Source organism: Dermacentor silvarum, chromosome 6 (genome assembly GCF_013339745.2).
Source record: "Dermacentor silvarum isolate Dsil-2018 chromosome 6, BIME_Dsil_1.4, whole genome shotgun sequence".
In the NCBI taxonomy this organism is placed as follows: domain Eukaryota; kingdom Metazoa; phylum Arthropoda; class Arachnida; order Ixodida; family Ixodidae; genus Dermacentor; species Dermacentor silvarum.
The window spans coordinates 1,357,133-1,369,671 of NC_051159.1; the positions used below are offsets into that span (position 1 = coordinate 1,357,133).

Below are 12,539 nucleotides of genomic sequence, written 5' to 3' on the forward strand. Positions count from 1 at the left end.
CCTATTCTCGCCGCTTAGTTCGCGTTGAAGCGCGAGGCGCAACACTGCCACTCGCATTGGTCAGCTTCATTGGCTCGCTGCTGCAGCCGCTGTCCCTCACGCCAACGTTTCGACAGCGAGTGTCCGCGGTCGTCGAGTGAGATGTGTTCACGTTTGCCTGTGCGCGCGTGGCACCCTGCTTGTTAACTTAGTTGGTAAGCAAAGTGCTTAAAATTTTCTATACTGCTGACAAAACTACTACCCTTACTTCGTATACCTCCCTAATAATTTGATATCCCAGTGGATGCTCCGGGGGAAACTGCGACTTACATTAATATACTGTTTCAAGGTATGCAAGTTCATGGCAGTAAAAAAAGTGAACAGGATAAAATTTAGCTATTAACCACAAGTGTTGAGGATTGGGCGAGTTAGTATTTCATTTTAAAACGGCACAGCGCACCAAGGAAAGCAGGAAACAGCCGAGGCGGCCCAAAAGAAGGAACTGAGCACTGACTAACAACTGGTTTATTAGCAGATTGCACGAACTATGTAGCCACGAGAAAGCATTGCACAGCATGCACGTCACAAAACGTCACATCGAGACAGGACCGCACCACCATTAGTCACAGAAGACGTGAAAATCTTTCATGCGCAGTTGAACTGATCAAGAAATTTTACCTCCTGTGAAGATAGGCACAGAGTTGGGGCGCTAACACACGTGCTGCCAGCCACTGCTATGAAATCGGCTTCAATATTATCTTGCGTAATTTGTGATTGGTGCTTTTTCAGCACTTCACACCAATCAAAACTCGGCTTACATCCACAATCGCGGCAGTGGGTTCCTGTATGTCCTTGAATTGAACATTATAATAATGTTCTTTTAGCCTTTCATTAAGGCAACGACCAGTTTGGCCTTTATTTATGCCTCCAAGGCCCTTTGGCCTCTAGGCCTGCGCGGAGGCCTTCCCAGTAACACGGCGCCTGCCGCGGACGGCGCTGAACAGCGCTGCTCCGCAGCGCCACCTCGTCAATGGCCGAAGCCTTATCTCTCCTTCGGAAACTCGTGCAGTCCACGGCCGGTCGCTTGACCAGTCGGCAAGTGTCACTCACAGTGCACGGTATGTTGTTATTACTAAAGAAAACTCTTTTATTTATCGGCGAAAACCTCGTCCAACAAACGAGGTATTCTCACAATATCCCGTCACGCACAAGCCACGAAGGCGCTTTTGTGCGTGACAGGATACATTTTAGCGATATTGCAGCAACACTGCTTGGATGTCGATTCACGGCACGGGCAATCAGGAAGGAAGAAAGGAAGAAGTGGAGCGTGAGATGTTTTGGAACTTGCTCATAGCTGCAAAGCCACAGCTTACAATTAAAGTGAGAATGCTGCAGTTAAGTCACATTCCTGAAACTAATTTTCAGAAATACCCAACTAATCTCCGAGGCGGATTCTAGGCTCAAATGCGCGCGCACATAGCAAGCTGCATGCTCCGTCCGCCTCAACGCTAGCAGAACCTGAGGCCATGCCAACCAAAATAACTCAGCACGTCTCACAGAACTATTTCCCACGTAGACAACGTAGCAACATAATCATACTAAAAGAGTGCGCGAACACGAAATCTGCCAGAAACTGCCGCGAAGCGTATGCGTAAAATACAATATGGAGCGCTCGCCCAAGCCAGCATGCCGACTGCCCATAGATGAAGTCATTGCCTGCGCAATATGGCACTGCTTGCAGTAAACACGGAAGCTTGGACGCTCGCTAAGATAATGAATTTTCCGGTCAGTGACGTCAACCCAGAAGTGCACCGAACATGCCAAGAAGGCGCTTTTGTGCGTGACGGGATACATTTTAGCGATATTGCAGCAACACTGCTTGGATGTCGATTCACGGCACGGGCAATCAGGAAGGAAGAATAAGTGTTGAATGTGGCGACACACCAGCCAGGAGCAAAATTAGATTATATAGAGATGGTAAAATTTGTTAGGTAAACATGAAGGGTGGTCGCGAGCAGGAAAAGTGGCTGTAGATTAAAACGCAGCTGAATCACGAAGTTATTCGTGTGTACGCCTTGACAGAAACACACCTACGAGATTTCGAGCAGCCGCCTGTTGTTGACCATTTTGTTTGGGAGGAGAGCAACAGAATGACTTAATCAAGGAAAGGCAGACGCGTAGGCATGCTAAATAGGCGAGGGGTGTAGTTATGAAGAGTCACAGAATAGGTGATAAGAGAAGGGAAGCCCAGTCGAGAACGGCAGAAAACTTGGTGGAGTGATGAAATTAGGAAATTTGCAGGGGGAAATTGGAATCAGCTAGCGCCAGACAGGAGTAATTGGAAATCACAAGGAGAGGCCGCCGTCCTGCTGTGGACATAAAAATAGGCTGATGATGATCATGGTGAAGTGGCAAAGGGTAAAACAGACATGTAAACAGCATTTATGAATTAGAGGCACATGGTAAGGCATAAAGATGTGGCTTGGAGTATACTGCTTACATATGGACAGGTAGTGATAGAAGAGATAAAAATAAATACTGGCTTAATTGCATTTGAAGCGATATGAATGGATGGATGGAAACAACTATTCAAATCTGGCCAAGTTTAATGACCCGGGCTCAGGTCTCCCATGAGGGGACTTCGAGGCCTTGCCTCGTCGCCGCCTCCCGGGCCCGCTGGACTGCCCACTCTTGTGTCTTGAGGTTGGAGCTGCGCAAAGCGGCGGCCCACTTCGACGCAAGAGCCTCCGGAGCTACTGCTATTTTCGCTGCTATAACAGGACACTCCCACAACATGTCTGAGAGTGTCGCTCTAGTTGCCTGACATAACTTGCAAATAGCACTCGGGTATTGCGTGGGGAAAATGTGCTACAATCGCACCGGACTGGGGAAGGTGTGTGTCTGCAGTTGTCGCCAGACGACTTCCTGGCAACGTTTCAGTTTGGGGTGAGGTGGGGGCAATATCCTCCTGCCTAACTGGTAGTGCTTGGTGATATCATTATAGCTTACTAAGCGTTCTCGCGTGTTTCGCACCAGGAGGTCCGAACTCGAAGAGGGTGTCTCAGACTCTGCGCGGCGAGTCAGTTCTCGCGCAGAGCGGTGTGCCACCTCATTCAAGTTAGGGGGGCCCTCGTCGGTGGGGGTGGCGACGTGCGCTGGGAACCACATGATCGCGGTGCTATCGAAGTGCTGTCGATCAGCTTTCCTTAGGATCTGAAGAGCTTCGGAGGCAATGCGCCCCCGCGCGTAATTACGAACTGCGGATTGTGAGTCGCTAAGAACTACCTCGCAGAAGGGGTCGGTAAGCGCAAGCGCAATCGCAACCTCTTCCGCTGTATCTGGGTATTCCGTGCTGACACTACACGCGTGAGTAAGCCGGGAGTTAACGTCTATGACTACCGCCGTGAACCGGTGTTGTTGTGTGTACTCTGCCACGTCTACAAAGCGCGTAGTTGTCTTCCCACCAAAGGAGCCCACACACTAAGAAAAAAAGGAGTATCCCTTACTCTTTTCGAAGAGTCTGGACTCGCCACATATATGACACACTTTGGGGGAGACACCCGAACACCCTTTCGCCAGAGAGTCCGAAGACTATCTGTGATGTATACAAGGTGGTTACTTAACTCCTGACGCAGTAGTCTTGCACACTCTTTTCTAGTAGTCTCCTGGACCCTCTCAAGAGGGTTACAAGACTACTGCTGAGAGAGTCTGTTAACTCTTCTAGATGAGTCAGACGACTCAACATAAAGGGTCACATGACCACTGTTGAAGGAATCAGGTAACTATTCTTGCTGAGTCTGATGACTCCATTTGTATGTGTCACGATACCCCTAGTGCTTGGTGCAGGACTCTTGCAAATAGAGTAATCTAACCAATCCATGTAAGTCATTCGACTCTCTGCTGGCAGTGTCGAGCCGCTTTTCAAAATGAGTCACAAATTTTTGCCGACAGTGCAAAGTGACTATCGTGAAAAGACAACATAGAATAATAATGAATCCATAGCTAAGCACAAGGGAGGTTAGCAACAAAAAGTGATTATTCCGTCATTTTGTTATTGTCTTCTGGAAGTGTCTTCTTTTTTGTGTTTTATGTGCCAAAACCAGTTCTGATTACGAGGCACGCCGTAGTGGAGGGCTCCGGATTAATTTTGACCACCTGGGGTTCTTTAACGTGCACTACGACGCAAGCACATGGGCGTTTTTGCATTTCGCCTCCATCGAAATGCTGCCACCGTGGCCGGGATTTGATCCCGCCTTCTGGAAGTGTCAAATGTATCAGTCAGCAGAGAATCACCATGAACACCAGACAGTTCTCTTTACTATTAAACTGGAATCAATGGCCAACCAAGGAAACAGTTTTAAAGAAACACCCAATATGCACCTTGCAGCTGTATGTGGATGACACTGCAATGTCACTCTGAACCATAATGACACCATAAAATTGTATGTCACTCATGCAAAAGTTCGATTCACCCCAACACAAGTCATAATTTTATATTGTCGAAAGGTTCTTAAGCTAAACCTATTTCACTGTTCCCTCAGACATATTTTTATTTAGAACTTAGGATGTAACCTCCTATGCAAATAATGTACACATGAAATATAACAAAGGGCTACACTGGTGCAAAAAGGAGAACCAGATAATGAAGTGCAATAAAAACAATATTCCAACTTAGATTACATAATCTATGCAGTACAAAATTCAAGACAGCAACTGGTTGGCAATCGATAATCCAATTTAACAGTAAAAACAGCTGTCTTACCTTATGGTACTCTTGTTGGCACTTTTCCCACACAACTCATGCATGTTTCTTAGCTTGAGTTGAAAATTGATCTGAAAAACACCATATTAAAAAGTTGTGCATCAATTTTATTCTTTCATACAATCTGCAACAGTGGATACAAACTTTAAAACTGACAATATTACAAAAAACATACAGCAATATTTAAGCTAAACATTTTATTGAAGTTGACCTAAACATGGTTTTTTAGGACTAAGTTTTTTAAGACACCAACAATTTCACTGATTGCAATACGCACTAATACAAGACTTGCCATAAATCAATCATGCTGGCAAAATATGTAGCACAGGTAGCTGCATTTTGCATGACAAAGATAGCGCATGAATCATGAGGACAAGGAAGGAAGCAGACCAGGTGGTAACTAAACTGAACTCAGCTGCACACATGCAGCTGTAAAAGACACATACAGAAAAAGCTGAAAGACACATGCAGAAAGTAGAGACATGAGGAAGGCTTCTTTTACTCATCCCAAGTCATCCTAAGAGCAGATTACATAACGACTGTAATTTACTCTCAGTAAATGCATTTGCACGTCACTCATATAAAGTTCTTGTGATCTAAAGCGCTTCATGTGATTATATAGAAGTTGTGTCACTATGTTAAAGGCGACTATAGCAAGGGACACGTTTTGTTTATTAAATCATGTGTTCAAGGAAAATGCTACTCAAAATGATTTTCTTATTTTTTTGTACTAGAGGTTTGAAAATTAAGCCAATTAGAGGGTTCTTCAAGCTGATTTCATATATGTTATTTTTGTTTATCTGCTACATTTCTTCAGTTATGTCTTAAACAATGGCACAATGTATATGATCTTTGCGGGCAGTTTCTTCTGTATTAAATTTTCACAAAAACCATTGTGCTAACTTAGCTCTTTGTAGATGACAAAGTGCCGATATCTATCGAAACATGTAAACTTAGTGGGACTATGCAAGTAAAGCTCCGTACACTTTAATAATTTTTTCACAATCCCATGCAAATAACTTTGTGCACTTACATTTGTCCGATACTAACGAGATTCGGCTTACATACTCTTAAGGTATATAGAATGCTAATATCTACTTGAAATTGCAATATCTTTCAAAATTATTTCAAGTGTCCTATTTTTTGCATAGTTTCAGTAATTTTACATGCTGTTTGGGTAGATATCGGCACTTTGCGGTCTACGAGCTGAATAAGATACAGCACGACCATTCTTGTGAAACTTATATACATTAAAGTGCCCGCAGATACTTTGCCACTGTGTAGGACATAACTAAAAAAAATATAGCAGCTACACAAAAACCACTGACATACTTAAAATCTGCATATAAAACTATATGCAGCAGGATTTTTTCAAATCGCTCACTGAAATAATTTTAAAAAGTTGTTTCGAGAAGCATTTCACCTGAATAAGTGGCTGCCAATGTATTCTACCAAAGCGTTATACAATGCATTCAGGCAGAGCGCAGGGAGTTTTAGAAATAGCACACCAAAGCATCTGCCCCAAAGCCCCATGTCCTACTTGCATTTTTTTGTTCTTTCGTGCATTCTGTTGTATGCCACCATTTGCATCCCTTAACACTGAGTGCGCAAAACCTTAAACACCCCATTATTACATTGAATTTTTAGCCTGTTAAGGAATGGTGTGCAAATGGGCAACATCAACTATGTTGACAATAAACAAATATTTGTTCTCACATTAATGAAACGAGTCATATAAAATATATCACAAATTTGGAAATGAATGCAGAAAGAACCTTGCTGATTGTCAAATTAGTGCCACGAACAAGATATTTTGAAGTTTATCATTCTTAGTTTAATTCACTTCCCTCTAGTGCATGGGCTCTCAATGTAGTAGACTAACCCAGGCCTGGAAGGCAATATTTAAATCTGAAATAAAGACATACATCCCGCCACCACATGTCGGTGCTGTGTCATCAGAAGCGTGTATCTATAGGCATATAGCCTGTAAAATAATTTTTACATGATCTGTACCATTACTCTTGCATTCATAAATATTGAAAATTAGGAAATATAGTGGTGATTCAAAGCACTGCTGTAAACCTTCATGTTCGAGACATGCAATTCTCATAAGGTGTAACACAACCAATGTGTGCATGAAACCTACAGTACCGTTGGCATTCGTAAGTGTGGCAAGCCTATTTGCCATACTGACGAATGCCAAGCGTATCATGGGTTTCATGTCTCAAACGTTGTCCACCAGTGCCACTGGTATCATTGCACTGAAAGGAAGTCACATTATTAAGACACTTATGATGGGCAGCCAGGTTTTCCTACTATAATACTGTTTTTTTACATGCTCCTACGTTCTTTCCTTTTTAAAAAATAACAGGTGCTTGAAATAGGTGCTCAATTTTGCTCTTGAATTTATCCTGCTATGGGGCACTAGTTGAGTTCAAATTCTTGAACGTTTTACAGCGCTGCAGATCAATAAATGAACAAAACATGATGTAAGTCAGTGTTTTAGCCTTACGCATTACAACAGTTAAGAACCTATCAATTACATACACAAGTACAAAATAACTACGAGAAACTGGGCATACATACAGATATAATAGCAGGAGATGTTAAGAATTCCAAGAGAAAGGAAATATTAAAAAGTCGGTACTAAAAACATGTAACTTATAACAGGAGTATTTGCCAAGAATCCTGAAGAGCAAATAGAACATGAAGCCCAGGGAACACTCCATGCCACCATGCCAATATTTGCCCATGGTTCAACAAGTCGGCACAGCTGGCGATGCTGTTTGGATAGATGGCAGCCGAGGTACAGCTGCGAAATAGGTGAAACACATAGAAGGGTCACCAAACATTGAATAGTGGGGCACAACAGGTTGCCTTGATCCCTGGCATCCTCTGACATCGACGCGTGGAGTCTGATTATGGCATCCTTTCCAAGAGGCCTGGCTCAAGTGTGTGGCCCAGCTCGGGTAAAATTTCGCAGCAACCTGAAAAACAGAAGCCCACATCTATAAACACCAAAATATTCTTCACCATAGGACAAATCTGAATCTTACCATCTACACATAGCAGATAATGAAAACAGACACAGGCCACCTGACTGAAGGTAAATAAATGTGCAGAAAGTATAAATAAATGTAAGGAACTACTTATAGGATGGGATACTTGTCATTTTGTCTTGTGTGAATCAATAACTTCACCTTAACGTAATGTCAGGTGTATGTTACTTGGCCCTCCGTATGCCCCATTTCTGTAAGAAGGCTACTGCATACAAACTGTCCCCCCCCCAACCTAGCCCTCGACCATTTCGGATTTCCTTTTGAAAAATTGGAGGCCCTTCAATATCAGACAAATTATGATTTTGTGAAATATTTCCAGGTGAAACATTTTTTTACTGGTGTAAGTTCGATGTGAATTTTGTTCTAAGGCACCGAAAGGCATAGCCAAGATACCGGTTTCTTCAATGTGAGAGCAGAACAAATTTTTCTCTGGAGAATGAAGCCTTACACCTAAAATTGTTTTCCTTGATCATCAGTTTATTATGGGCCGTTAAAAATGGGCAAAATGACCTATTTTTATTTTCAGAGAAATGGCTTCTAGCAAAAGCTGTAAACTAACGTGATCCAAGTGCTCAGGACATGTAGTGTACGCACAATGGTTTCAGACATATATATCTCATGCAGAAACCCACAAAGATGAGGATGACCTCGCAGAAAACTCTGTTTTGGCGTATGTTTATCCGCAGGTTTAACAATGAGGCGGTCCTAGTAAAAATATGCCAAATATCACTTCTGAGAGCACACTGTATTGCTTTCAAATCAAAGTGGTTTCCACTAGTATCAAAATGTGCATCGTGGTTCGTCTAATCCACATAGCTTTTTGGCGGCTAAAACAAATTGCGTGGACTTGAGCATTGCTGCACCAATAGAGGGACGTGGAATAGTGGAACTACTTCAAGGTTAATTCATTGCTGAGTGGCTACAGGCTGCTTCAGTCAAGACACTGCTGGATTGCATGTATTTACCTGCATCTTGCCGTCTGCCATCGGACTGCTTGGCATCATCACTAAGGTTGCCAACTCTCTAGTGGAAGCAGTCGGGACAGGGTGGTGGTGGAAGGCAGGAGCAGGAGCCGCCAAGTTCTACCTGCAACAAATTTGCGGAAATGTTTCAAGTCCTACCATGTCGTAATTTACAAAAATGCAGCAGTTGTCCATGTAACGTGGTTACTAATACAAAAAAGGTAAACAGTTAGCTCCTACAACACTAGAACCCCAACAATAACGAAGCCAAAGTTATGTTTATGAAAATGCCAGCAAAGACGAAAAAGAGTGTGCAACCCGAACCTGAGCTCATGCCACCAAGTGGTGTGCTAATCAACTGCAAGCCTGCCATCTTAAAATGTCATTGTATATTTTTTAACCTGCCTTAATCCAAGTTGAGCATCTCTTGACAAAAGTAAATCAAGCTAATTTATTTACTAATTTCTATGGTTATTAATGCAATAAAGTGCAAGCTGCAAATGAAGCTGGCCAACTGGGTAGTGCTAACAAAGTGCTTCTCTAAATCTTATTCTTGTTTCTCTGCCTGTCTTGGATCTAGCATTAGACTACAGAAAAACTTTCACATTCTTGACCTTTCACCCTGCCAATTTTTATTACATAATGCATAATACTTCAGCAAGAGCAATAATGGTTCCTTTTAACGGTAAATAGTGATAGAACGAGAAATGTCACTGGAGCCAACACGCTGACAAGAGGACTTGTATTATTCTCCTTGTCGAAACATTGGCTCCAGCAATGCTCTTTGTTCTATGACTCTTCATCATTTGAAGTCTCTTGTGCTACTGTGTGTGTACATATGTCCTTTCATTGTTGCGTTGATGAAATTGTAATAACAGAGAATTAGTAATCGTACCTGACGAGAAATTTTGGCTTGTTGGTAGATGAGGACAGAGTAACCGCGCAACATTCATACATGGACAAAGGAGGCTTATGTGTCCTGTCTCCTCCAGCCATGTCTCACCCTTGAGTGATTACTCTGTCTCTATGTTAACGTATTACCATTTGCACAATACTAAAATGAATAAGGCAGGAACGAGGCCAAAAAATTACAACAAATCGCATCATACTGCTAAGAAGATATGCCAAAGTGCCTGCTACGATTTCTCACCCATAACGTGCTGGATAAGATGGCTACTTTCTGTGGCTGTTGCCGCTTCTTCAATACCTAAAATAAAATACATTTCAAAATTACAAAACATGCAGGACAACAGCAGTAGCGTAAGAGATCACACAACATTGTTTCTACAAGGTAAACTAATCTCTGATACATGACAGACAAAATTTTTTAAAATTAAATTAGTAGAATACACCACACCACATTAAATTTCATTCAACGCTGTCAGTGTTCCTTGGTACAAGAAAAAAAGTATTTCTGCATGGCAGCAGTAAAATAGTACACAGAATTCTACTTTTACAACAAAATATCCTACAGCGATTAAGCCAACTACAGCTGTATGTACTTGCTATGTATGTCATCATCATCATCAGCCTATTTTATGTCCACTGCAGGACGAAGGCCTCTCCCTGCGATCTACAATTACCCCTGCCTTGCGCTAGCGTATTCCAACTTGCGCCTGCAAATTTCCTAACTTCATCATCCCATCTGGTTTTCTGCCGACCTCGACTGCGCTTCCCTTCTCTTGGTATCCATTCTGTAACCCTAATGGTCCACCGGTTATCCATCCTACGCATTACATGGCCTGCCCAGCTCCATTTCTTCCGCTTAATGTCAACTAGAATATCGGCTATCTCCGTTTGTTCTCTGATCCACACCGCTCTCTTCCTGTCTCTTAACGTTAGTCCTAAGATTTTTCGTTCCATCGCTCTTTGTGCGGTCCTTAACTTGATCTCCGAGCTTCTTTGTTAAGCCCGTTTCACATGGTGCGATCTTGCAGTGCGTTTTTCGCACCTACAATTTCCGCAGATGCGAAATTCGCAATCCCGTTTAACATGGATCTACGGCAGCTGCGTTTTTCGCATACTCGTTAAGCATTCTGACTGGCGATAACGTATGAGCGAGCCGCCTCTTATTGGTCGTCTGTTTCCACCGCTACAGTGGATACCAACGCATCTGCGTTTTTCGCAGAGAAGTTCACGCCGAACATCGAAAAAACGCACGCACGAAGGGTCCGGCGGCCTATTTTCCGCAGCTGCGAATTCGCACGTGCGAATTCGCAGACAAAATCGCATCATGTGAAACGGGCTTTAACCTCCAAGTTTCTGCCCCATATGTTAGCACCGGTGCTATGTATGTACTATAGCTGTATTGTTATACGTACAATAGCCAAGACAGGATTAACTTATTTGGGTTCATATGCAGCTCACTGGGAGGTACAACTTTGCAATGAACTCATTTCTGCTTGCCAAATATACAAATACCAATATACTCACATAAAGATACAAATGAAAGAACCATTTCTTTCATAAAACACAAAATACAAAATAGAAAATCGAGTAATAATAGTCTCCGCGCGCATTCCTAGGAAACGTCTGTAACTACCAAGAGAAACGTCGTGCCAAGAGAAACGTCGCGCAAAATGTAGCCAAACCGGAAGGGCCGAGTACGCGCCGTTTGAAAACTCGAACAAAAGCTGATACACTCACCTGAGACGGTAATAGAAAAATGGCACTGTCACTCCCTGCTGGTAGGCTTTCGTATGCATCCGGCAGTCTCTGTGCGTTACGATCTCTCACATCACAATGAAAGACGACGCAGTGCACACGGCAACACTTCGGGTGCTAGCCACGGTCCGGCGAGCTATACTTGTTCGATGTCGGCCAAGACGAAATCGGCGACACGCTACTGCTGGCCGTTCTTGTCGTCGCAATCACGTAGCACGGAAAGAAGTTCCCATCGTAACTTGCCGTAATGTTCGGTTGCACTCGCCCCTAACGCAGCGCTTTCAGGGCCGTTCAACAACGACAGCGAGCACGCGCATTCATGTTGCAACACAACTACAAAATGGCGCCGGGCTTTGGATGGCTCCGACTTTGGATCACTTTGGGGCCGCAAAAATCATAAACTAGTTTCGGTTTTCTTCCCTCGCGCTGAAAAAAAAAATGTTTTGCTCACTGATAATTTTGCTTCACGTAAATAATGTTCACGAATGTAAGAGCCATGAATTTAAACAAGGTAGAACTATTCCCGTTTATTTGTGATAGTGATTATATGGACACAACCGGTGAAATTTATCTGTTGGCGTTGCTGTGAGCTTACGTATGAAGTCCAAGTGCGATAAGATGCTACCCCGCGCCGTTGACTGCGCGCGTGAGTGCAAGTGTTCGAGGGTGAGCCGCGCCGTTGACTGCGTGCGTGAGAGCAAGTGTTCGAGGGTGAGCCGCGATGGATAGTGGCTTGATGGGCGCGCAATGAAACGTGATAACACGCGCGAAAGCCGGGGGAAGGGAGGCGTTGGTTTAGCGCGCGTCTCCTCTTGCCGTTGCTCTGAAACCGGTATTGCGCCACACTCGCCCTGTTAGAGGTAATCTCCGAGGGGTCCAAAAGCGGGGTGAGCCGAGGTAGCGTAATTTAAAGTTTCGGAAACGCGTTGAAGGAAAGAGGCAGAACAAGTGTTCGGTCCCCTCTCTTTGAGCTCATCACGCCATCGCTGTGACAGCAAGCGTTCGCCATCAATTGAGTGAGATCTGTTTATGTTAGCACGTGCGCGTGTGACCTCATGCTTGCTAATGTAATTAGTAAACGAATGTTTACTGCAATTTATACAGCCGCTGAAA

General features: G+C 43.5%; 2 long non-coding RNA genes across 2 annotated transcripts in view; both read right to left on the reverse strand.

Annotated features, from left to right (window-relative positions):
- LOC125946168 (uncharacterized) overlaps window positions 1-12,539 on the reverse strand; it is a 118,869-nt gene that overhangs the window by 66,688 nt on the left and 39,642 nt on the right. The window lies entirely within an intron of this gene.
- LOC125946166 (uncharacterized) lies at window positions 7,492-11,743 on the reverse strand. The gene is made up of 4 exons (XR_007467430.1): window positions 11,409-11,743; window positions 9,913-9,969; window positions 8,766-8,886; window positions 7,492-7,728 (listed from the first exon to the last, which is right to left on the reverse strand). It is a non-coding gene; the product is annotated as an uncharacterized LOC125946166 (long non-coding RNA).